This window comes from Ambystoma mexicanum, chromosome 6q, assembly GCF_040938575.1.
Source record: "Ambystoma mexicanum isolate Mex_15411 chromosome 6q, UKY_AmexF1_1, whole genome shotgun sequence".
Lineage (NCBI taxonomy): Eukaryota > Metazoa > Chordata > Amphibia > Caudata > Ambystomatidae > Ambystoma > Ambystoma mexicanum.
In genome coordinates, this window is record NC_090937.1 from 81591889 (window position 1) to 81618647 (window position 26759).

At 42.4% G+C, this 26759-nt stretch overlaps 1 protein-coding gene across 3 annotated transcripts in view; it reads right to left on the bottom strand.

Annotated features, from left to right (window-relative positions):
- LOC138515785 (transmembrane protease serine 11D-like) overlaps nucleotides 1-26759 on the bottom strand; it is a 739714-nt gene that overhangs the window by 603860 nt on the left and 109095 nt on the right. Inside the window, exon 2 of one of the 3 annotated variants that reach the window (XM_069630501.1) lies at nucleotides 3182-3541. The exons of the other annotated variants lie outside the window; for them this stretch is intronic. The gene's annotated coding sequence lies outside the window, so the exon portion shown is untranslated. The remainder of the gene's footprint in view (nucleotides 1-3181; nucleotides 3542-26759) is intronic. 3 annotated transcript variants of the gene reach the window in all.

Consider the following 26759-nt stretch of genomic DNA (forward strand, 5'->3'; position numbering starts at 1 on the left):
CATATCCCAGGTCACAATGGCTAGTGGCAGCATGGTATTGGAAAGTTTGTTTAGGGAAGGTGTGAGCCTTATGTAGCCCTCTTGAGTTTTATGGGTGCACCTGTGGCTTCAATGTTGGCACCTATCTGAATGTACCTCCTCTTGAAAGGTGGAGTTAACTGCGCTGTGTTTTTAGAGGTATTAACACCCAATTTCAGAGGTATTACTGCCATGTCCCAACTTGTACTACAACGGTAATACAGCTTTTGTGTTCTCTGCAGTATTTCCGCCAATGGTGTTACCGGAGAGTCAGAATTCAGTGGAAGGGTAAATGTGGCAGTAATTCTGTTACCGCTACTTTTACCATATAGAACCAAACTCATAATCCATTTCAATATAGTCACTGCCAGTCCTATCCCCGCCCAGGCATCTACACTGAGTCCAGAATTTGTCTGAAATACCCATAAATCGACCCATGAGAGTCTGAAGCCAATACTCCTGGACTCACTGAAGTCCTGCTCCCTACCCTCTAATATGAAGCCCCAGAATATAGCCAACCACTACCATGCCTGTCTTCGCATTACTATAGACAAGCGCGCCCTGATCATGGCAAACATGCCCAAACCTCACAAGTCAAATAACACCTGATTCACTGATGACCTCGTCACACTACGCATCAAAAAAGAGCCTTTGAGCACTTATGTAAAAAGCTTCCATCTCCTAGCAACTCCCTTCCACTGATCCGCACACATACAAAACCTCAGTTATCTTCACTAAAGCCAATTCCTACAATGTGCGTATCTCCAACGTAGGCTCCAATACCAAAGAGCTATTCTTCATCTGGAGAGAGCCCGAGGCTCCCATTCATATCATACCAACTACCAAGGCACACAAAATCTGGTGCACCACCATACCAGACACCCTTGCACATAGAAATGACTTACTCTCTGAGAGAATGAGTGCAGTTAAGCCAGTCATGCTGTGAAAGATCCCACAAAAACCCTTTCACTCAAACCGTCTAACTGTAAAGGTGACTCCTGCCCTCCCCACACAGTGAAGCTCTCTGCTCCCTCCCTATCACCCATCATCACCAATTTTATTAACGCATTGTTCTCCACCAATAATGTCCCCTCTAACATCAAATCAGCATGGATCACCCCTCTCCTCAAAAAACCTTCCGTCGATCCTACCGTTCCCACTAACTACCGCCCTATTATGACGGTCCCCTTCGTGCCTAAGATACAAGACAGAGTAGCGTACGCACAAGTCCAACTATTCCTTGAGCAAAATCATTTTTTAGGAATGAGGCAATCAGCATCAGGCTTCCACCCTAACATAGCAACGAAAAATCCAAATGTATAATATCTGTGACTCGGGCAACCTAGGCATCCTCCTCCACTTAGACCTTTCTGCTGCCTTTGATTTAGTCGAGAACAACACTCTATGCCAACTCCTCAGCCAGTATTTCCACTTTTTTCCAGAAAACTTAGCCTGGATACACTCGTTCCTCAGCTAATGCACCACCAGAGTCTTCATTGGTGAGGCGGCAGTCCACCCCCACCCCCTAGGTGTGCCTCAGGAATCCTGCCTTTCACCCACATTTTACAATACATACACTAAGCCCCTATTCAACCTCCTTGACTCTGTGAGTATCATTTACACTAACTTTGCAGATGCAACCAAATACTCATCCCCATCACAAGCAGTTAAGCCCAGGACACCATCAAAATCAACACATGTACTGCAGCATACAAAACTGGATGGTCACACATAATTTATGTCTACATGGCGGGAAAAAAACAATCTACTTATTGTGGGCTCCCCCTTCCGGCTAAAAAAAAACTTGATTCCTCCTTCACTTCCCTCTGCATTGATGGTACCTCAATCCAGGTCCTTAAACAAGTTCAAACCTTGGGGGTCCACCTTGAAGCACAGCTGGCCATGACTAGGCATATTAATGCTCTATCATCTGCCTAGGCCTACTACACATCCCGGGTTTTATCTCTGAGCAGACAATTCTTAGTGCCAAAAAACTGACTCACGCTCACACGAGCATTGATCCTTTCCAAACTGGATTACTTCATTTTATTTCATATAACTTTATTTTGAACCGACAGATCATAAAAGTCGCATACAAAATTCATCACATGAAACAATCAACAATAAATAAAATACGTCATAGTACGATAAAACAAGGACAGTTCAAAAACACTCTGTTACATGTTTAAAATATTTAAAATATAAGCAGTTCATTGTCCAAGACTAAAACATCATTCGTCAGACTGCTGGTATGCTTTAATTTCTTCCTCTGTGCCCGGTATACATAATTCCCCATACAATGGGTCGCTAGTTCACTGCCCCCGGCCAGGCACAAGTGGAAGTCTTCTTATGCAAAGAGGTATCAGATATTTCTTTCTAATATGAAGATATTCCGAACAAAAGAAGATAAAGTGTGCTGTGCTTTCAACAACGTTTGGGTAAAATAGGCAAGCTGTTGAGTTACTCGGGCTCCATTTATGCTTCAGACTGGCTAAAGGCAGAATGCCAAGACGCAGCTTCGTATATAGGATTCGCATAAGTTTCAACTGCATTCTGTCTAAATAGCATTCACAGCCAGGTTTTAGCTTCCATGATGCATATAAAATTGAGCTAGTTCCAAACAGGATTACTGTAACGTTCTTCTTATGAGCACCTCAGCCACTAATTTGGACAAACTTCGCCTATTACAAAATAACGCCCTGCGAGCTGCACTGTGTCTAACCCGGTCGGACCACATCTCTGCAATAAAACGCGCAGTACACTGGCTGCCGATCAAAGCACGGATTGACTTTAAAACCCTAACCCTTGCCCACAAGTGCATCTACAAGGAGGCGCCTACCTACCTCAATACAGTCTATCACAGAAACTTCTGGTGCGCTCGCTAAAATATATCTCATTGGTCACCAAAACAGGAGGAAGTGCCAGCTTTGGCGTTACCACACTTACTCTCTGGAGGAATGAATCCTGAAGGTCCAAATTAGGTGGTGGCCCCAAGAGAAGTCCAGTGCTCGAGTCCAAGTTGCCAGAAGCCATTCTGTCATTAGCAGCACCGAATAATCAAATGGCGGTAAAATCTACAAACTGATGAAACTCGACACCTAATTCTGCCACTGCACCCACGCCATCCAAATTCATCAACAGAAACCAAAGGACTCATCCTTACCTCCCAAGCCTTGTCGTGGTCCACAGTAAGTTTCATATTCGTGGGACATCCACAGCCGGAGTAACTACCCGACCAAGGAGACCACTACTACAGACCATCACTGCTGCCTTTCCAACACTGCTTGGTTCCCTTCTCCTGCCTGACAGCAACAACCCAGTGACTTCTTCTTCCAGAGGGGGGTCCATCCTCAAGGGGCATCATTGAGTAAAGCTGAGAGAACTCTGCCACTTTGCTTTCCAAGGCACCTAAGGCACTGTGATGACGAAGAGGGACTTCCACCCTTAGGGTCCATCTAGGGGTCTCAGATTCATCTTGGGCCTGGCTCCCCTGTTGCTTCCGATGTAATTTGGGTGGCCGGACCTGTAAAACCAAAAGCAGACAATGAACATATACAGACTGGGCATTGCCATAAAAGCAAAGTATACCTTACCGTTTCCTTACAGGTTGCCCAGGTGGGGGGATCTCCACATAGTGTTGCATCTTGTCTCTAAAGAAAGCATTCTGACAGTGTTCTAAAGTAATTGTCTGCATTTCTACATTCATGCGTGTGGGGTTAAACAGAATTTAATAATCTTAATAAATGTTTTAGGGCCATAACCAGTTGGTGCATTATTAATGAAACTAAACATAGCACTTTATATATTGTGTTAAGTTTTGGAGTAGGGAATCTTGAGTACAAAGTGAGTCTTATTTATTTGTTTATAACCACCTGAATCTTATGTTATTTAATAAAAGAACTTGGGTAGCACATAATGGTGTGAAGACATTCCTTTATGGGGGCTTGGGGATTCACTGTACCTAAGAACCAGCCTGCATCACCTCCCTGTGAGGCTCAGCCTTGGTCCACTACTACCATGTGAGAGCCTTGGCAAGGGTGCCTCTGTGCCTCTACCCCCTACTACCTCTACTATAAATAACATTATAGATATGCCCCCTCCAGTCTATAAACATAGGTTACACAATTTCAAATTAGAACCTATATGGCAACAACTGGAGCAAGTAGAACTCACTTTAAAATTGTTTGTTTTGACTCCAGTTGCTAACCTCTATGATTTTGTACATCTCCTGCTGTGAGGTTGCTATAAAGGAAGCTCCAGTGGTGGTGTCATCTTATGAATCAAAATGTTATTTTTATTACCTGCATATATAGATATTGTCCAATGTTGTAAAATAGTCCATTTTGTAGACGTTGACATGGCGCCACTAGAGAAAGCCATCTCTTGGAATTGGCCCCACGTGTCTGATTAGAAACCTTTTAGGTGAACAGGAAGCACACAATCACTCAAACACTTTATTATGCAGTCCATCTTGCATGCAGTGACTATATCAGGCCTATGATGGCATTAGAAGGTGTACCTGGCCTATTATAGCAGCACCTGCACGCGTCGGTCTCCCTTGGCATACAATGACTATTGCATGCTTAAGGTGGCATTAGTGGAGCAGTTGAGGCTGTAATTGACATTTAACATCCAAAACCTATTGGCTTTGTTGTGTATGACTTTCATGCGAAGCCATGAGAAAATGGTCCCCTTTCCGAATGCTTTAGATGTCCACTTACATCATGACAGAGGATTGCGAGTTCAAAACCAGCTGCTGTGACGTCACGGCAGGAGGCTACCGCATTTTCACTGCTGCGTTTTTAGTCTATTGTATATGATTTCTCTGTAACTTAGGCCCATCCATACCATCTCCTTTCGTTCTCTCAATCACCAGGTTTATCTCTCAGGCTCCATTCCTTCATTGCTCCACTTTTGTACAGAACCCAACAATGGCACTGCTTCGCTCACATCTGACCTTTGCCTCTGCCTCTGTCACAACTTTGAACCCTGGTTTCCGGTTTTGAAAGTCAGTAATTTAGCACATAGGGCACGCATCCTCGCTTGTTGAGGAAATGACACAGCCCACTTAACTGGGTGTGCCTCAGGATGCTCTGAGCCGATACAATGGACCTAAAAGTCGAACTTTGTATTAAATATGCAGGGATCTGCAACATTTGGCTCTCCAGAGGTTTTGGACTGCAACTCCCATGAGCCCCAGCCAACATAGTCAATGGTTAGGGGTCATAGGAGTTGTAGTCACAACTGAAATATGGTGATCCATATTTAGAAATTCTAACAACAGAATGGCAACCACGATACATGCTGAAAATGACCGTGCAAGGGGCATCTATGCAACAGATTTGTTTGCTAATTCTGCTAAATTGGCAAGATTCAAATTGAGGAACATACGAAACCCAGGAAAGATCCATCTTTTCCCAAAAGCAGTCCACAGAAAACTCTAGGGTGTTTTACAAAATCGGCTTACTATGCAGAATAAGGCAATACATTTCCAACCACAAGAAAGAAAGACAAATAAGCCTCTCCACGCCAGTGGCGTCCCCAGACATTTTTCGTAGGGGTGGCCTGATGAGGTCACTGGGGTGGTGCACCAAAACAAACACATACCTGAATTTAGGGCAGGTGGGGTGGGTGGGGCATCGTTTTTTATAAGGGTGGCTATGGCCCTTCTTGGCCACCTCTGCTCCACGCCTCCAGTGATTTAGAACGTAGGTATTTAATACAATAATACTGAAAGACGTGTGTTATCGTAGACAATCTTCCCCCTAATCAGATCTCTATGGTAAACTAGTTTACTACAATGGGGAAGGGGTGGTAGGCCTGGACACCAAGAGAAGAAACCAGATAAGACATAAGCATGTAGAAGAAATAATACTACCTGATCCTCGTATTCATCAGCAAATAATCAAGGACACACAATTCAGGCATGCTGTCCCCAAGGGGATGACCAGGACGGAGATACTACCCAGTTGTCGTGTAGCCACTTGCTTAGAATTCATTGCCATCCTCCTTCAAAAGATCCTAGGACAGCCCTCAGAAGACTTAAAGGGTTAATCCAAACCACAGAGCATGCCCGATGGCCGAACAGACTCCATCTCCCATCCTTTGTCTCACTTCTCTCTATCTCTTGGAAATCATACCCCCTTTAAGGTAACTGGCCTGGCATAAAAAACACTCAAAGGAAATTACAAGTGTTGCTTGTCTGCTAGCCTGTTAAGATTACTGCTAGCAACATTGCCCTCTTCCCTGCTTCCCACACAGGTGTCCTCCTCGCTCCCGCGGTTCAGGAAAGATGTGCAGGGCTCTGTTTGGGTCAGATGCTCAGCTATCGTGTCGCTGTCCTGCACAACTTCATCCACGTCTGCTCTCTCCAAGGTCTTCTTGTATTCTGTGTTTGGGTGAGATGCTCAGCTATTGTATCGCTGTCCTGCACAACTTCAGCCACGTCTGCTCTCCCCAAGATCCTCTTGTATTATATGTTTGGGTGAGATGCTCAGCTATTGTATCGCTGTCCTGTACAACTTCAGCCACGTCTGCTCTCTCCAAGATCCTCTTGTATTCTGTGCTTGGGTCAGAGGATCAGCTATCACGTCGCTGTCCTGCACAACATTAGCCACGTCTGCTCTCCCCAAGATCCTCTTGTATTCTGTGTTTGGGTGAGATGCTCAGCTATTGTATCGCTGTCCTGCACAACTTCAGCCACGTCTGCTCTCCCCAAGATCCTCTTGTATTCTGTGCTTGGGTGAGATGCTCAGCTATTGTATCGCTGTCCTGCACAACTTCAGCCACGTCTGCTCTCCCCAAGATCCTCTTGTATTCTATGTTTGGGTGAGATGCTCAGCTATTATATCGCTGTCCTGTACAACTTCAGCCACGTCTGCTCTCTCCAAGATCCTCTTGTATTCTGTGCTTGGGTCAGAGGATCAGCTATCACGTCGCTGTCCTGCACAACATTAGCCACGTCTGCTCTCCCCAAGATCCTCTTGTATTCTGTGTTTGGGTGAGATGCTCAGCTATTGTATCGCTGTCCTGTACAACTTCAGCCACGTCTGCTCTCCCCAAGATCCTCTTGTATTCTATGTTTGGGTGAGATGCTCAACTATTGTGTCGCTGTCCTGCACAACTTCAGCCACGTCTGCTCTCTCCAACGCCCTCTTTTATTTTCTGTTTGGGTGAGATGATCAGATATCTCGCCACTGTCCTGTGCTAGTTCAGCCACGTCTGCTCTATCCAAGGTCTTCTTGTATTTTCAGTTTGGGTGAGATGCTCAGCTATGTTGCTGCTGCCCTGCACAACTTCAGCTGCGCCTGCTCTCTCAAGGATCTTCTTGTATTCTGTGTTTGGGTCAGATGATCAGCTCTCCTTCTGCTGTCATGCGCAGCTTCAGCCACGTCTGCTGTCTCTCCAAGGTCCTCTTGTGTCATTCCAGTATTTACTGCAGAGAAGCCATGGGGATATTCTGCTCCCCAGAAAGCACATGGGTTTCCTAGTCCTGCATTGCCATGCCCTGTAGGACCCAGGACACATGCACACTGCCTCGTCTCTGCACCCGCCATAAGATGGCCGACATCTTCTAAATCAGTTGAAGCCCCTGGGAGTCAACCTGGCTGCCCCCAGGATCTCCCTTATATCTTTGTGTCAATCACTTGCATTGCCAAGGAGCAGGTCTCCTGAGTTGCACGACCATTGGAAATTGAAACTATTATTTTGCACAAAGGATTACTAAACATTACCTAGACTTTTCTGCTCATTTAGCCATTTCTCTCCTGTATTTTGCCTGATGTTAACTTTTAGTAAAGATATATTTGATAAAGTGCTTTGAAAATACTGTTTTTAGTTCCTGTGATTCTTCTTCCTGGAGGTGAGACAATTTGTTTAATGAGCATTAATAACTAGGAAATAAAACAAGGCCTTTAATTCCATCTTTAGCACTAGAAGATCCAAAGTTGTGTTATGACAGGTGTGAGTAGCTCACTAAGTCCCGGCTTTAATTATCCTCCTAAGACTGTATAATGGAAAACTCATAATAATTTTGCCAGAATGCAAACAACAAAACCAGGTGTGAAGAGTAGAGAACCCTACTCCGGGGCTTGTTAGTTTATTCAGCCTCAAAATCTTGAAACGGCATCATTGAGGGCAGCTGTAGGCCTAAGTTCACTATAATGAGGAATCCTTTAAGAACTGGAAATACCAGACTCAAATGTTTGGCCAACTTAAAATACATGACAATCACACTGTGTGATATGCACTGTATGAGCTTGTGAATTCCTGTTACAAGGAATGGAAGCAGAGCAGAAGCATGCTCCAATTGAAACATCCAGAAGTTCGAAGACATTCCTTAATGATCCCTGATTTTGAACGTCTTCTCAAAATAGTTAGTGGAGGATTTTGAGTTGAGGTCATCAGCGTGTACTAGTTCTCTGTGCCAGATATTTAACTGAAATACTGGAATTAATTATAATGAAAATCTTGGAGATTGGAGAGCTCAAGGGTTCCAGCAGATGGGCTGGATCATGGGAAGCATGGTGGTGAAACATATTGCCCCTTATTTTAGACACGCTGTCTTCCTACATTTCAGTCAAACTGCTTATTTTGGTTTGATTCCATCATCATCAACAAAATACTTTATTCGGCTAAAATGCCATAAAAGTCACATTAATTAAAACATACATTAATAAAAACATTAAGAAACAATCAGAATTCATTACGGGAGAGAGTATATATAATAAAGTGCAAAGTGCGTAATAAAAGGAGAGATACAACTAAACAGTTCTTTGTGAAGAGCCCAGAAGTGGGATTATACTTGCAGCCCTTCTGCCTCTTATTTAGTACAGCGAGTAGTGTTTGTACCACTTTATCACATAGCTGTCCTAATTTCAGGTCTGGATAGATTCAGAGTGAGCTATCCTTTCTCGTTTCGCTCATTTTCTTCTTATGGGCCAAGCTTTGTGAACATATTGAGCAACACAAGTTACAATGTGTGGGTTTGATGTTCCTTTACATGATTCCAGTGCCTCAGCTGTGGAGCAGACTCCAGGATCCTTAAGCAAGGGGCCTAGAAATCGGAGTCTCAGCGGTTTTGTAACGGTGCATAAAAACAAAAAATTAATCACTGTCTCATCTCTCAGACCGCATACAGGGCAGGCCTTCGAGCCTCCTCCTGCCGAGAGATGGGTTATAGTAGCCACTGGTAATGTCCCAAATCGCAATCTTACAAAAAACGATCTTGCAAATGGTGGCAACAGATAGTTAAGAAAACTTTCTAGGCTGAATTTAGTTTTAAGATTATGAGATACGTCAGACCACAATACAGTCTTCCTGCATTTTCGATCTTCCTTTTCCTTGTGATGACAATGGCTGCTCTCTTGATCCTTCTCTGAGCCCCGTGTCTATATTTTGTGGCTCCTCTCACAGACTGACCTCATTCAATTCAAGCAAACTTTTTTTCACATGGGCCACCCAGGGAATGCTTTTACCTCCTTCGTGGTCTAGTAGGTGTTTCAAGGCCTCTTGATACTTCCACAGCGCCTTTGAACTCCAAAGCCTTATCATATACAAGGTCGCAGAAGGAGAGGCCAAATCACATATAAGGCGTGCATTGAGTTCCAGATGTACCAGAGCATTAGGGGTGGAACGAGGGAGCCGAAGTTGTTATTTCATGAATTTATTTTCCTCCCTAGTGAGGCTAGTGGCATTTGAGTTGCCCCATAACTCTGAGCCATAATAGAGAGTAGCAGGAATAGCCTGCTTTCCATGCAGCTCTATGGCAGGGTGGACTGCCCCTCTCCCATGTCTATTAAAAAAAGGATAGTGTTGCTCCACCATATTTCTCTAGTGGAAAACATGCCTTCTCCACCTGGCGTGTCCAGAGGCCATTTTCATTAAACCTGATCCCTAAATAGTCATACAACTTGACTTGTTCCAAAAGACAGCCTTCTACTTTGATTTGTAATGTGCCCTGTTTGGCACATTTTGGCTTAATCACCATGACTTTTGTTTTGCCAACATTTAGGTTTAAATTGAGATAACCACAAATATTCATGAAAGTTGCTAGGCAGTTTTTCAGCCCCCTGGGTATCATGGATAACAGGACTGCATTGTCGGCATCAAATAAAGAGGGAATCTGTCCCGTCCCCGCCTGGGGGAATCCAAGTTGTCCCCCAACAGGGCTGCTATGATTTCCTCCATTTATATGCAGAAAAGTCAAAGTGCAAGCACACAGCCCTGTCTCTCACCCCTGTGTTCAGGAAAGGGGACTGTGGCCTCACCAGCCATGACATATCTGACCATGGTCTGATTATTACTGTATAGCTCCTGGATCACAGCAATCAGACGGGAGGGGGCTTTCCTTTTTTGAAGGACCAACCACAGTTTATCTCTAGGGACCACATCAAACGCGGTCCTTAGGTCCACACATATTGCAGATAAATTCATGTTTTTTTAGCAGAGTGTACTTCTCAATTAATAAAAATAGTCTAAAACTTTGGTCCACCGTGCTTTTATGCTTCCGAAAGCCAGCCTGTAGGTCATTAATTATATTTTTCTCATCAGCCCACGTTTGGAAATGGGACAGAATGACCTTAGCGAATATCTTCCCAGCCAAGTCCAGGAGTGAAATGGGTCTATATTTTTCTGGCAAGCCCCGGCCCCCCTTCTTGTAGATCAGTGCTATGACTGCTTCCTGCCTACTGTGTTCAATTTAATAAGTGCATTAAAAAGTTTGCATAATACAGGGCCCCAAATGTCAAACTCATCCTTATACAAATCTGTTGGGGCACAGTCTGGACCAGAGGCTTTGCCACTCTTTTGGGAGGTTATTGCTTTTACAACTTCTGCCAGATTAAGAAGAAGGGCATCCTTCTGAGTTAGTGATGGCTGGTATGGTTCCATTAGCACAACCCTCAGCAGGGTTGCAGTTAGCAAAATGGTGCTCCCATGTTCTTGCATTGTAATGATCTATCCCCAGTATCGTCCACCCCTGAGATCAATTTTCAGAAGGATCCTGAGTCACCCTCTTCGTGTGCTTTGATGAGAAGCTTCCACCTCATAGTGGTCTAAGCCTCCCTTTTTTGTGCAACTATTTACTTATAGTGTTGTCTCTGAAATCGAAGAAGGGCCCTGTCGACACCTATACCAGCTGACAGAGTAGCCATTATCTGGCGTTTAGCTTGGTGGTACTCTTTGTCATACCGATTAGCTTTGCTATGTGTTTCATAACCTCTTGCGCCTTACTAATTATATGTGGAAAGAGGTTAGCTGTAAGGCAGCCATATTCAATGATAACCTTCTCTTCAGTGACTTCTTCGCTGCATATTTCTGAGATGTTGCTCATGATGGCATTATATATTAAGGGTTTTGTGTCTTAGCCCATGATCCTGGCCCACTTTATTGTTTTTCGAGAGTGCCCCAAGACCACTAGTGGCACCACCCTGGCTTTTACTGTGGCACACTGCGATGGATGATTATTTATTTGGAAATGTGCACATAATGGCTTATGGTCGCTATCTGCTTTATTTAAAACCACAACATTGCATACCTACTTCCAATTCTTTGCAGATACTAAAATGTTATCTATTAAAGTGCTACCAGTAGGGCCAGAGAAAATCAGGTTAGCTGGTTGGTCATTCTTAAAGCAACCATTTGAGCCCTCAGACCCAGGTTATTCTAAGTACAGATCGTGTCATTAGCTTGCGTATGTACTCTCATTGGTTTCGAAGCACCTCTGATAGGAACATCCCAGGCACTATGCTGTTCCTCCCACAGTCCAACTAGCTCTGGTATGGGCTCCAGCGGCAGGTTAAAGTCACCTCCCACTAGTACAAACCGCTCATTATTAGTTACCAAAGTGTGTAGTTTCCCTACAGTATCTGGCCCAGATTTGAGTGTTGGCCTGTTGTATATATTAAACAGGAGGATAACATTTCCACCAGGGGTGTGCATGGCCAGATTTTGTAAATCTGGGGTACCAGTGACTTTTTCACTTATTCCCCAGTTTAGAGACGTGCCAACTCAAATAGTTAGCCCACCGCTCGGCCTTCCCTTAGGTCCTTTCTTTGCCAAGATATCAAAGGATCGATTTTCTTGAATACAGTATGGCTCGATAGCCCAAGTTTCCTGAAATAGTATCAAATGGAAGCCCCGCATAAATCCACTCCATTCTGGATCATTTAAATGCTTTATGATGCCCATCCATAAAGCACACATGCATTCATTCATTAAAACCCACCAGGAGAACATTATCAACTTCTCTAAGGTTATCCTGTTTTTATCATGCAAAACTGGGACACTCCGAATCTATGTTTCACCAAGCGGGTTGGCTTATCGAGCAAGCCCTTCTATTTCAAGGGGGATGGGAATGCAGAGCCCCCCTCTAAATATTGCTTTTTAAACATGACCAAATGGTGCATTTCAAAGGATATTTTCACTGTTTATAGAGTCTGGGATCATTATGTATGTGCAGCAGCAAAGTCATTTACAGGAGATTACTATAAAACAGTAAACATTTGTTACATACATGACATAAAAAATAGACCCATGTCCGACGGTGGTTAAAAAATTCTGTCCTGTTGCCTTTGCATTCTGAGACGTGTAGTGCCAAATTTATAAAATAAATGGTAACATTTCAACCGCCAGACTGCAAAGGACAAAAACTGGACTTTGATTGAGAGCTATGAATTGTTTCACCCAGGACAGCTATCCATTGAAAACATGTATTTACCAAAGTACAGAGAATGACCATCTGCTACATCGCCCTCAACTGATACAATAGCAATCACAAAGCATACATCAGAAGAAATAGCATCTGTTTTAAATAATGTGCTAGAAGGTATAATACAACCTGTCAATTTCCCTGTGCCAGAAAAAATCCTAATCCTTGTGCAAGCAATCAAAATAAAATATCTGTACTATGGCCATATTGTGGGTTGCTGCCAGTATACATCTGGGTGCTGGTCAAATACAACCACAATATTGTAGATATAGAGATCACATGTTATACTATGGCAGGCGTGAATAGCCTGTGCAGTACAAGTTTTATTTTTCACATCTTGAAAATTGTAGTTTTGTTTTTATGGATTCATGCCCTGCCAGGAGGGCGGGCATGGCCTTTAACGCCATGCCAGTATGAGCTAAGGTAGGCCCAAGCGAAGCATGGGCCTCAGCTCGGGCTGTGGGCCGTTAAAGGCCATGTCCGCCCTCTTGGTCGGGCATGAAACCATTCGCACCCCAGGGTCAGCCCGGGGTGCAAATGACTTGCTTAATTTTTCATCCGCAGATCCGCCCTGCGAGCGCAGCAGATCTCCTGATGAAAAGTAGAAAAATACCCAAAAAAGATGGCCGCCACCATAAGGAAAAGGAACGTAGTGCCTTTTTCATGTCTATGGGGGTGGACAGACGGGAGCAGCTCCAGGACTGGAGCACAATGCTCGGGTCCCAAAAGGTAAGTGGAGGGTTGGGGTGGCAACAGAGAGAGGCTTCCTGTTGCCTCTCCACAGTGAACAAGTAAAAAGAATCGCCACCCGGGGAGGGGCCTCGGGTGGCTGGGACAGCGAACATGGATTGTGTATTGTGGCCCACTGCTCCAGTCACCTGATTGGCTGAGCGTGCTTCCACGGGTGCAAATTCACAAATGAACACAGGACTACAAGTAATAAGTTCCAGAATGCAAAGAAAAAAACACATGATTAGAAGAGGCACTGAAGCTTGGCAATAGACAACTTAGCATACTGTGGATATTGGTAGTTCAACTATCTAAGTATGTTGTCTGCCTGAATGAGACAAATTTATATTCTTATTTTGATAATCGTTCAGAACCATTCCAATGTCACTGTAAAACTGATCATTGGGCACAGGTCCCAGGTTCCCAAGATTGTTTTCAAAAAGTACAAAAATATAACCGGCCCGACTCTTCCAAATAACACTGAATTGGTACTAATATTTTTTTTTTTTTAAGGAATGAAAAATAAATGCTGTTTTAAATATAGGAAATGTTTCTAACATGCACCATCTTGAAAATCAAGCCGGGAGCTTCTCCATTCCTCCGTACCCAACTCACAATTAAATAACAAAATGCAGAGAAATACATAGCAATCGAACCTTCTCAAAATCAGGCAGCAGAAAAATGCTGCACAGAGACAGGAGATAGTGTCTGAGTTTGGGGTTTAAGAAGAGGCTCGGAGAAAGCGAAGAAGTATAGGCAGTGTGGGATTCTGAGGACAGGGAAAGAATGCAAATAATTTGAAAGGGAGATGGGCTCGCTTGATACACTTCTTAAACACTGCCTTTGAGACTGTGGCTAAAAAAAGGCTTTTCTTTTTGCCATAACCGGGTATATATGCCATTCACTATTGTTGCCACTGTGGGGCGGTGTCACAGATTAGGGACAATGTACCATGAGCTTTCTAAGTTTGGTGAATAGAGGAAGCATAGAGCAAAGAAGGATTGCATATTTACAGTGCTTTGGTCCCAGGCATGCTGGTTTATTCGGCACTGTGTTGCACAATAGACGCTCACACTTCACAATTTACGTACAGAACACCTGCAATACCAACCATTTAACAATCGAGGAGTAAAATAGATAACTTGGTACAGCACATACATATATATATATATATATCACATCATCATAAAAGTTTATTCGGAAGCAAATTATCCATAAACCATTAACAGAATAAAAATGCATACATTACAGAAATCAATTCAACATATTAAAAAATATCTAGAGTATAAATTTACAAACATTACATACACATTTAAAATGTGCATGTGTGTAAATCAGATAATATCCACAAAGAGCAGCCAAACAATTCATTAAGATTAAAATTTCAAAGCTCAATCAGATTCTGTGCTATGGTTTTAGATCTCCGATACCAGGCCCGTCTCAAATAATCCACCATACCCTAGGCCACTGGAATCTTAGCTGCTGACAGCAAATAACATAAGGCAGGCTTACCCTGAAACATGCCGGCCGACCTGAGTAGTGGCAAAAGTGTTCTCCGTCTTAAGTCTATATAATGTGGGCAAAACAGTACAAAATGTAGGAGATCCTCCACCGGCCACTGACAAAAGGGGCAAGCTGTAGGTTGCACACTATCTGTCCAGCTTTTAGTTTGTGCCCCAACCATAAGCAGTCAAACCGTGCTCGGGTCAAAGCCCAGCGGTCTACAGGATTATCACTATGGAGTAGATACGGCTGAATAGCATCCGTTGTTGCATACACAATATGCCTTCTGTTTGCAACAATACGTAAGGCAGCGGACTCCCTATTTGCCACCAAAATGGTTTTGAACAATGGCTTTTGTGCCCTGACCATACATGGGGTCAAAATGTTTGGTGGGCAAACTAGGTTTGCACCATTTTAACTGTCTGATGCATTTATGAATATACATGAGCCATGGGATTTTCTTAACTGCTGAACTGCTTAGCAGGGCTCTTATGATCTTATGTGAGATAATTGCATTCTGATTTGCCCATAATGCCAACCAATGGGAAACCGGGGCCAGTAACCACTCATCAGCAATATGGGAGCACCCTAGTTCGAAATGTGTCCCATAGTTTGAGGCAAACTGCGGCAATCCAAGAAGGTTTTTAAGAAACGCATTCTGCACATTTTCAATTTTTTGGATCCTTTCCATGCCCCACAATGCAGCCCCATAGTTAGTAGCAGTTTTTGTTTGAGCCCTGTATACTTCTAAAATAAGTTTAAAAACAGAGGCTCGCCCCTCACATATATAGAGGTAGCTCCCACCAAATACAAATTCAAAGCCTGGTCCCTAGTTCCCAGCCCCGGGCGAAAACCATATTGAGTCTCTGTAAGGACCCCAGAGTCAAAGATCCTTTGTTCCAACCTTGCCAAGACCGCCTGACCAAAGATTTTAAAAGAAGTATCGAGCAAAGAAAGCGGTCTATAAGAAAGAGGACTACCGGGATCACCCTTCTTAAAGATAGGGAAAATTATTACATGCCTCCATGTTGACGGGTAAAGACCAAGCTCTAAAAATGCATTGAAGCACTTAGTCAAGATTGGGGCCCACAGGGCCACCTCATTGCAGAAAATGTCCGCTGGGATAGCATCAGGTCCAGGGGCACAATTGGGAAGTTGCTTATTAATAGCCACCTCTACCTCTTCTCTAGTTAATCGGAGTTCACAGCCTCTAGGCCCACTATAAGGAGTTGGAGGGTTTGCTCTATATAGGGAGCTAAAATGATTCGACCAAGCCACTGCACTAACATTATGTTTTTTATATGTTTTTACTCTTTTGTGGGCGGGCCCATTAGCCACATATTCCCAAAAAGTCTTGGAGTCCCTTGACTGCACAGCCTGAATAAGATCCTCCCAGGCTCGTGCTTCTAACTGGGTCTTCCTTTTTGCCAGGAAATATTTATAGTGCGCCCAGGCAGTGACTATCTCACGACGGGTGCTATCTTTTGCCTCCAGAATGCCCTTAAGATTCTACCCGGCAAGATTCATCAACCCAGGTTTCCAGATTCTTATTCCCTTTTTTAAATTCCCTTTGGAAAATGGCAGACATAGAGTTCCAAATCTTTTGAGATGCCAGAATTATAGAGCCCGGAGAAGATCCAGTGGACAGAATAGTGGAGAGTTCCTCCATGTTTAATTCACAAATTGATGATTGAATGTCTGCAGGGTCCTATATATATATATATATATATATATATATATATATATATATATATATATATATATATATATATATAGCACCCCGGGAACAACATCTATATATGCTGTACCAAGTTGCCTGTTTTATTTGATTGTTTAATGGTTGGTATTGCACATGTTGTGTATGTATATATAGTATATATATAGAATTTTTCTCGCGTGGTGAGGCAACAAATATTGCAATTGTGCACTGGCACGAGATCTCGTCATTAAGTTCATATACATTTTCTCTCGCTCAGGCATGGCATGTTTGACTCCCCCTGTTTCTGCTATCTACACGCGCTAGTTCAATTTCAAATCATTTATCAGTATTTTATCTTCATATATTTTCACCTACGTTCTATTAGACCTTAGTCACTCCAAGATGGGGGATTTTTCGTCATGCAGAACCATAGAGTTCTTTTTCAGTAAAATTTGAACTGTGTATCATGAGACGCGTGAGTAACAGTTGGGAGGAGCACATGACATGGCCTATGAGTTAATATAAACACGAGAACAAACTAGTTGGGAACAACTACAAGCCTGAGGAAGCTCGCGAGTCATGCGGAACGCGTGGCATTTTTCCACCTGTTGGGGTGAGTGGTGCCTTATGCCTGGTCTGACCAGGTATTGCTATGTATGCTTTTTATGATGTTTTGCACAACTTTTGATAAAGGAAAATAATTTTTTAACTTAGTAAATGGTTGTGAGTGCTTGGGCAAGTTTTGGCTAAAGTTGGAGGTGTTGTTCATCTGCCTACCTGCACCTTTTTCCTGACACCCTTTTGCCATTTTTAGAGCCCAGCCCACTCTAGCCCAACAGCACCAGCTCAATAATGAGGCAGAGCGCAGTCTAGGGGCTGACAAATGTTTTCCCATATATATATAACGCCTCCTCATGAGGAGTGGTGCACTTGGGAGGACCTGGATACTTTGGTCTTTATGTTTGTTTTTTCCAATTTTGGAACGGATTTCCATGGATTTTTAACGTGACTTTTTCCCTGTGAAATAAATAAAGGAACAGTTTGGAATGAAAAACAACGGTTTGGATTTCAACTTCTTGCAATGGTGACTGGTTGTTAAAGTTATTGTGGAGAGTGCAGCTCGAACCATCTACCTAACAGGTAGAAGCAAGAATATATATATATATATATATATATATTTATGATGTCATCTTTGATGTTTTCAGGTGTTAGTCTTAGCACACTTTTTTTGATTTTACCTTGCAATCAAAGGGCCCCTTTAACAACGTTTTTACAGTGAATTTCAGAGGTTTTTATTAGTGCAGCTTAACCATAACATCCCTTTAACAACTTTTTTTCTTTGAATTTCAATGGTTTTTATAATTGAAAATGTTTCGTGATATTACAGCACTGTATATAAGTCATTAATAATTCCTCTTTTAACATACATAAAGGGAAAATAAACTTCCTTTAACAAACATATGTTTGACGTGCGACTGATGTGTGTCATTTTCAGCAGCGCATGCTGGGGCTGCAAGTCATGTCGAATTGCCTAGAGCATGAGGAAAATCAGAGAAGACATTTGTTCTTGCCGCGTGCCAGGGCCACTGCGCAGGCAGCAGTTATATCACAATTTTTTGTACTTGCATTTTGACACTTTTTAAATAAGAAAACACTGGAGAGCTTTGTAAAAGTATGCTTTCGGGTCCTTGCCGATGCTCCTCACATAAGTTTGCTGCAAATTCGTCCAGCACTTTGGGCTACAGACGCAAGAAGTATTGTTTTCCCATTCAAGCCTTCCCGATTTTGAAAATGTGAGACCGTCTTACAATTTAGCCCCCTCTTCACAAAATCCATTCAAACTTTGCACAAACATTCAAAGTTGGGTCTATACTCGTTTTGCAAACCTTTGTGTGGATTTGTCGCTTTGCGCCAATGTCATAATCCATCCCAAAATTGTGGGAGCCCCCCTCCAGTTTTTCCTTTTCCCGCTCTTGGCAGAACGGCCCCAAACTTTGCAAAGACATTCAAAGTTGGGTCTATATTTCTATTGCAGAATTTCATGCAGTTTCGTTGAAAGGGACTAAAGTTATAAGCTGTCCAAAAACTGCTCTTCACCGACCCTGGAATGCACACATATGCATGGATGTCCTCAAACATTTATCAAGTTGGCCAACATTGAAAATAGAAGAAAAAATACCAGATAATTGGCTTTTTCTGGACATATCCGATGGCATCCTCGTCATCCCTCAACTCCCCAGAGATTGTTTCATTTGTTTGACAAGTGAAATGTTGTGCTTTTGAATATGTTTTGACCGCAACGTTCGTGACCTACTTTTGACACACTTCATGTTTCTCACTTGAGCAATCAGTGGCCATGTACATTGTCCTTGAACGTTACGCAGCGCCCTCATTAGTCCAAAGACATCCGCGGACACCGAACCAGGAAGTGAGTCCACAGACCAAACCGAGATGTCACAATTCTTTTGAACCAACCTTTGGGGTATTTAAAACAAATCTACTGGACAGATTACCAGCAAAGTTGCAAAGGGCACATTTGAAACCAGGCTGCCGCTCCTGGCGAATGTTTGGTGCAAATCAGTCCTGAGGTTTAGGCTATAGCCACGAACAAACGTTTTTTCCATTCATGTCCATCAGGATTTCAAACCTTTTGGCACCCCGCCTATAACTCCCCCCTCCTTGACGAAACTGCACCTATCTTTGCAAAAATATTCACAGTCGGGTCTAGCACTTTTTTTAGAAAGGTTTTGCATGGATTGATCGAATGGCGACAAAGTTATTAGCTGCCCAAAAACTGCACTTCCTATGGGAAAGGCAACTTAACCATAACTTCAGGGTCACTGCCGTGGACCCTGTAATATATGTGTATGTATATCAGATAGTAAACATTGTTTTTAAATAAGAAATATGGTTAATCTAGCAAAAAGTAAAGTCTACCAAGTGTGTGAATAATGTTAAGCTACAAACACTCAGTCTATACTACTACAACTTCAATCATGAAACTCAAAGTATAAACACGCACTCCATGCCACTAAAAATACTACCTTAACATGCACTGTAACTGTGGTATTGATGTAGCCTGCCTAGTACTTGAAGTGTTACGGTTGCATTTGTTATGGTATGGAGTCAGTGTTTATACTTTGGTTTCATGGTTCAATTGGTAGTGGTATACAGTGAGCATTTGTACCTTAACATTGTTATTCTCCCTCTTTTTAATATCTAATTTCAGGGGATATGTTCGTGGGGTGTATGGGGCATAGCACAAGAGTATATGGCTTATACGTGTATGAAGTATATATGAGAGTTTGCATTTTGTTTATGTCATATATATGAAAATTCACATCAAATGTAGTCCTGTCTTTGACGTCGTTTTTTATACGTATAGTAGTGTACATGTACATAAAGTACATTTCATATATACCCATGTCTAGTTTGTGTACAAGATGTACATTCATTTAGCGCATGTCTTCTAGTTCTTCTATATGCATATGACTGGGTGGCATAAGAGGGTGCTGTAAGTGCGTGTGTTATAAGTGCATGTGGTGTAAGGCATATGAGTGTTTGGTGTGTTAGGGCCTGATCATGAGTTAGGTGTTAACCCTTAAAGGCCGCAGTAACAGTGTTACCGCTACATTTAAGGGCTGGCCCTATCATGAATCTGGCTGGGAGCTGGGGGTAAACACGCCGAGAAAATGCCAATTTTCAGCGTAATTCCCACCAGCGGTATTATTATGTGGTAACTGAGCCACAAATTCCCCATTGGGTCCAACAATTGAGACTTACAGTTAGCGCCCAACCCGTGATCCGTCGGTAATACCGTCGAACAGGTGGGCGCTAACGCTAATAAAGTTGAGCGGTATCCCAGCCGGGATACCACCCAACTTGTGATCAGGCCCTTAGTGTCTGGCATATGAGTATGCTGCATAAATAGCATATGAGTCCTATACATATGAAAACTCACATAAAAGTGAGGTTACACTTTAATGTGAGATATTATGTGGGTAGGCGGAATATCAAAGTTTTACAGTTAGTGCATGTATGCAATTCACGTGTCCTGTATGTTTAATGGTTCCCTCAATTACGTATTTTTTGCAAAAGGTTACACCAGTTTTATTATATGCCTCCGAAACCAAGATCTTGATACCTGAAAGTGAATGGCTCAAGATGGAGGGTGAATTTTGGAAGTAATTTTGCACTTACCTGATTGTGTCCCCATTGAATGGATGAAAAATGAATTGGGCCTGATCTCCTTATATGCTCGGTACCTATGGCAATTGATAGCGCTGTTCAGAAAGTGTCTTTTGGCTGCTAACTCTACCATGGTGATAGGTGTTCTATCTAAGCAAATCTTTTCGTCAAAAGATTTGTTTATCAGAAGGTGGAGAATTTTAGTTGTTCAAGCACTGACAAATGCTGATGTCTCTCTTCTGGCTCTCAAACAAAATCCAACTAGAGTCAAGACGAAGTCATTTCAGTGGGACTGGATCAAGACTAGAGACAGATGCCTTTCCTATCGTGACTTCAATAAGAATCCATGCCAGCATAAAGGATTCAGCGCTCTTGAATCATACATGGTTAAGTCTCCCTTGCCTGCTCATAGATCAGATTTCTTACGATTAAGAGTCAACATTTGGCTAACAAATGTCGTTTTGGCTAAACGTAAAAGCATTAGTCAAGCAGACAACGTGTGTCGCTTTGGCAGAAATCCATCTCAAGCAGAAACACTACGACATGTGTTGGTTGAGTGTGACGCCTTAATGCCATTGCAAATTAAATTCTTGAAAGCCGCCACTGCAGCGTACAGAGAGAGATCTGTATTATTGCAGTTAATCTTCTGTGACTTAATCACCACAATAAGACTTGGCGCTATCAGTTTTCTACATGCTCTGAAACTTAATGAAAGCTAAAGAGATGTGTGTGTATCACAACCTGACACCGAAAAATTCCCAAAGAGGCTTTGAGCAGAATGCATATGAATTCACCATTTGAAATGCATTTAATTAACTTGACATTCGATGATTTTATTTGAAAAAAAGACTACATTAACCATCATGAATTGTATGCTATATTTTTATGTTTTTACTTTTGTTTTCTTTTTTTTAAAAAGGTTTGATTTAAAAATTATTGTAAAGTTGATTTAAATTGGCTAAACCAATAACATTAAAATATATATATATATTCAAAGACAGTCCTGACTTTAATATGAGCGTTCATACATATATTAGCGTACACCTATGAAAAGTACATCTCCTACACATAAGTACTGTAACAGGGAGAGTAGTCTGCCACTGTCAGGAGGGACTGGTAACCCTCTCAATCTGGAGTGGGATATTTACCAGGCTCGAAGCCAGAGCCAGTCTTGCCACTGCCAGTAGGGAGGGCACACAGTTCCTATCTCTTCTTTTAGTGCCTATATGGATGAGTGCAGTACCACTGTTGATCACCCCATACCTGCCTTACATGATGGTCTTGCAAAAACTATGACTACCAAGATGATGAGTGAAAAAGAAGCAGACACGCTGCAGGACAGAGCAAGAGGCAGAAACAAGCTCCTGTGCCATTGAACAGCAAACCGGCAGACTAGACACACTTCTCAACCCTCACTTACTCGAGCCTGCTGAGTGGTCAACACAGCATTTTGTTCTTCGCGGCGCTCCTATACGAACCGAGCCTGAGACGCCATGCACTTTCACCCATGTGGTACTCCAAATAAAGCTGAACTAGAGACATTAGATATTCACAGCATGCAGAGCCGGCCCCATGCTGTACTGGAACTGTTGACACAGTGGGCCACCACTGCCGGTCAGCGGTGAGTCTTGAGAGACAAAAGAGGTGGGGTAATACCCCATTTTATGAATTGTCTTGTTTTTAACCACCTCTCTGCTGGGAAGAGCAGCCAAGATTGGCTAGGGGGAACCAAAGGGGCAGTAGGGGGATAAAATGAGGGACAGGAAACAGGAAGTTGTGTGTTGTTTTGGTGAGCCCAGAGAAGGAGGAGATGGCAGACCAAGAGACCAGAAGGTGGAAGGGCGGTGGATAGAGAGTGGAGGTGGTTTACAGAGAAGGTGAGTTATTGGTTCATGAGAGAAAGTGGTACTGTATTGTGAATGTGCCTATGAGGTGTGTGAGTGAGAAGGTACTGAAAGTGTAGGGCATGAATGAAGGGTGACTCAAGTGGTGACAATGGGAGGAGGTGGCATAGTGGTAGTGTGGAGAGGAGAGAGTAGTTGTAGTGTGGAGCAGAGAGTAGTGGTGTGTGGAGAGGAGAGTAGGAGTAGTGTGGACAGGGGAGAGCAATAGTAATATTGTGGAAGGTAGGGGTGGAGTAGTTCTTTGAACAGAGGGAGTTGTAGGAGGAACAATAGGAAGAAGGAAGATCAGAGGGTAGAGATAAGTGAGTGTGAGATACATTGGTGGGACAGTTGAGGAAGTAGCAGGGAGCGAGAGTTAAGAAGGTTGGTGAAGTCAGAGGAATCCTAGGGCATAAGAGGGAAAATACTGAGTGTGGCTTGAGTGTCTGGAAGGCACCTCCCCCCGCCTCCGTCTCTAGAACTAACCTACGAAGAAGAGTAGGTCATACCTAGGAAGTTTCTGTGGGATTTAAATAGTTAAGGCATTTGTCTTTAGGCCAAGACATCGAGACATGCAAAATCTATACAGTAGGGGTAAATAATCAGTAGATACTAACCTCGAGACTAGGGATACCTGGCTAAGGGAGGGATTTGCTGTCTCTAGATGAGAGATGGAGAGAGGGATGGTCCTTAGAGCCCGTTTCATAAAATCACTAAAAACACTTATCTGTCTTTGGGAGTTGGTGTGTTATTGAGACCACCTATGATAGTTAACAGTTTGTATAGAAGATGTACATTTATTCTGCGCATGTGTCATGATAGTGTATGCATAAGAGCACAGGGCGTAAGAGAGCATGGCGTAAGTGTGTATGTTGTAAATGTGTGTGTGCAAGAGCATGTGTTGTAAGAGTGTGTCTCATAACTGTGTGTGTGTGTGTGTGCGTGTGTGTGTGTGTGGTAAGAGCATGTGTCCTAAGAGCATGTGTCATAAGAGAATGTGTTCCAAGAGTGTGTGGCCTAAGTTTACATTTTGTAAGTGTGTGTGTCATAGCAGCGTACATCATAAGTGTTTGGTGTAAGTTTGTCTGCCGTAAGTGTGAGCATCGTAAGTGTGTGTGTGTCAAAAATATGTGTTATAAGTGTGTGTCAATCATGTGTGTAGTAAGAGTGTGTGCTGTAAGACTGTGTGTTGGGAGAGTGTGTTGTGTAAGAGAGTTTGTCATTTCAGCATGTGTCATAAGACAGTGTGGTCTAACAGTGTGTGGTGTTAGAGCTTCTGCCATAACAGTGTGTCTCATAAGAGTTTGTGTCATACAAGTTTGTATTATAAGTGTGAGCGATGTAAGTGTGTGTGTGTCGTAAGAGTGTGTGGCATAAGAGATTGTGTTGTGAGAGCATGTGTACTAAGTGTTTGTGTGTGTTGTAAGCATATTGAGTTCTAAGAGCATGTGTCAAAAGTCTGTATGTCATGGGGCATATGTTGTTAGAATGTGTGTCATAAAAGTGTGTAGTGTAAGAACATGTGGCATAATTCTTTATGTCCTGAGGGTCTAAGAGTCTGTGATGTAAGCAATATGAGTGTTTGGTCTGTAAGTGTGTGGCATGTGAGTGCACCACATATAAGTAGGGTTTGAGGGTGTGGTATAAACTCATGAAATGCATATGTCCTATACACCTTGTATACATATGCAAATTCACGTTAAAGTCAGGTTTAACTTTGATGTGAGTTTGTATATGTACAAAAGACATGTGTTTTACATTTCATAACATGTGCACAGTTTACATCTCCTGAAAACTGAGAGGTCAAACCTGATTTTGATGAGAGTTTTCAGATGTATATTAGTGTACATTTAATATGCAATCTAAGGCCTCCTAGCACCTTGCACTACAGACACAAGCCCCCACAGACGGCCACCACAGGCCTGACTGTTAGCACATCAACATGTACCAAGCCACGACTAAGCTCTCCTCTTTACCCCTGTCGCACTCTCCTACATGAGCAGCTAACCAGTGCTGTAGTTTGTCAGATCTTGGTCTCTTCCCTATGGATAACATTCTCCCAAGTTTCTCCATAAATCCCATAGAAAGCAGATTGGCACTCAGGAACTGGGTACTTCTGACCTGCACCCATCAACACCATAGGTTTTGCACCTGCCTTTTGCACTGCCCCACTATTGAAGCCCAACCCCCTTTTTACTTACAGAGCCAAGTGCAGCGAGGCCACCAATAGTGGCAGATGGGTGCAAAAGAAAACCACATACAATACAATAAATGTACACAATGTAAATTTCCCACACATATGGGTACAATTCATTTTAGAAGATGCACATTCATTCTGCTCATGTCTTATTAACTCCTATAAACATTGCCCCAGATAAGATTTTGAAGTAGGAGTATGTTACTCCCTATTTTTTAAAGTTGGGAATAAAATTATATTTTAGGGAGTAAAAATGTAAGCCCCATTCCCAATGGGAGTATTTTATATGCGGATAAAAATATGTTTAAACTATAAAACAAATGTTTTTGTAATATTTCTTTGCACCTAGCTATTCATGTACATTAAAAGATAAAAGTTAACCTCTTAGGATCAGGCTGTGTCAATAGTAGTTTCTTCCTGTAGCACAACGGTTCCTATGGAGGGGGGGGTTGGGGTGTGTGTGTGTGTGAGAGAGAGAGAAAGAGAGAGAGAGAGAGAGAGAGAGAAAGAGAGAGAGAGAGAGAGAGAGAGAGAGAGAGAGAAAGAGAGAGAGAGACAGAGAGAGACAGAGACAGAGAGAGACAGAGAGACAGAGACAGAGAAAGCAGAGGGACAAGCTTCTATCTGTCAGTTTCCTATTTTTGGTCTGGGATATTTATCCTCCCTATTTTTCTTTTTTGAGAGTATTTGCCAATTTTTAAGGGAGTATAAATGGTTGATGCACCCCTTATCTATAGGGCTGCTATAAGTATAAAAGCTTATATTTAAGTGATCTCTAACCTTGATGTGTTTTCAATGCGTACAAGAGGTGTATAGGAGTTTTACATTTTGTACATGTTTGCAATTTACATATCCTATTTATATTATATACATATGATAACGGTCATCAGAGTCAGTCCTGAGTTGTTCTTTCTGTGTGTGCTTTTTGTGGGACCTCGGCATATACTGCCAATGGCTGGGATACAGTAGGAGTGCAAACATTACGTATGGGAAAACCTAGGTGTAAGATGGCAATACCTGACACGTTGTACGTACCTAGGCATATGATTACAGTCTCTGGCATGTGAGAACCTGGGCAGATAATGGCAGCACCTGTCATATAGTACATTCCACAGCATGCAGTGCCAAAGCCTGTAATGTCAGGTTTTACAATTTTTATTTTTACATAAATAAACATGAACATGAATAATCCAATAAACACACAGCCAATCAATTCAATGTAAATAAGCAACATATCACAACCAATTTAAAAATAATCATCAATGTACTAAAAATAGAACCGGTTGAAGAAGAAATAAAAAAAAAAAAAAAGAAAAAGAAAGGAAAGAGAAAGGAAAAAAAAGAGCAAATGCAGGAAATAAGGACTAAGAATACTAATTGCATGAACCATACAACAAATTCAATAATAAAACAACCAATGCACATCCTATAGATGTCATACAACACAATAGTGTACAAGGATATGTATATATTGTCCCAGATCAAAGTTCTGCTTTACTCATAGGCATCAAGAAAGCAGCCCCAAATGTCCCAAAACTTGTCAATGTCATCAGTGAGTTTGTAAATAGCTCTTTCATATGTCGAAATTGTAAGAAGCTCCTCCACCCAATCATCAATGTTGAAAGAAATACTCGATTTCCAGGACCTCAAAATGAATTTTTTAGCAACCATACATGCACGTAGCAGCCAAACTTTCTTTCCAAAGTCAATTTCCTCCAGAAGAGAATCATCGCCTGGACATAGTAATGTCTTGCCTATAGCAGGAGTAGATGTCTTGGCATGTGATTAAATGTACTGGCTTGTAAGGATCTGGGCATTCAAGTAATGTGTGCC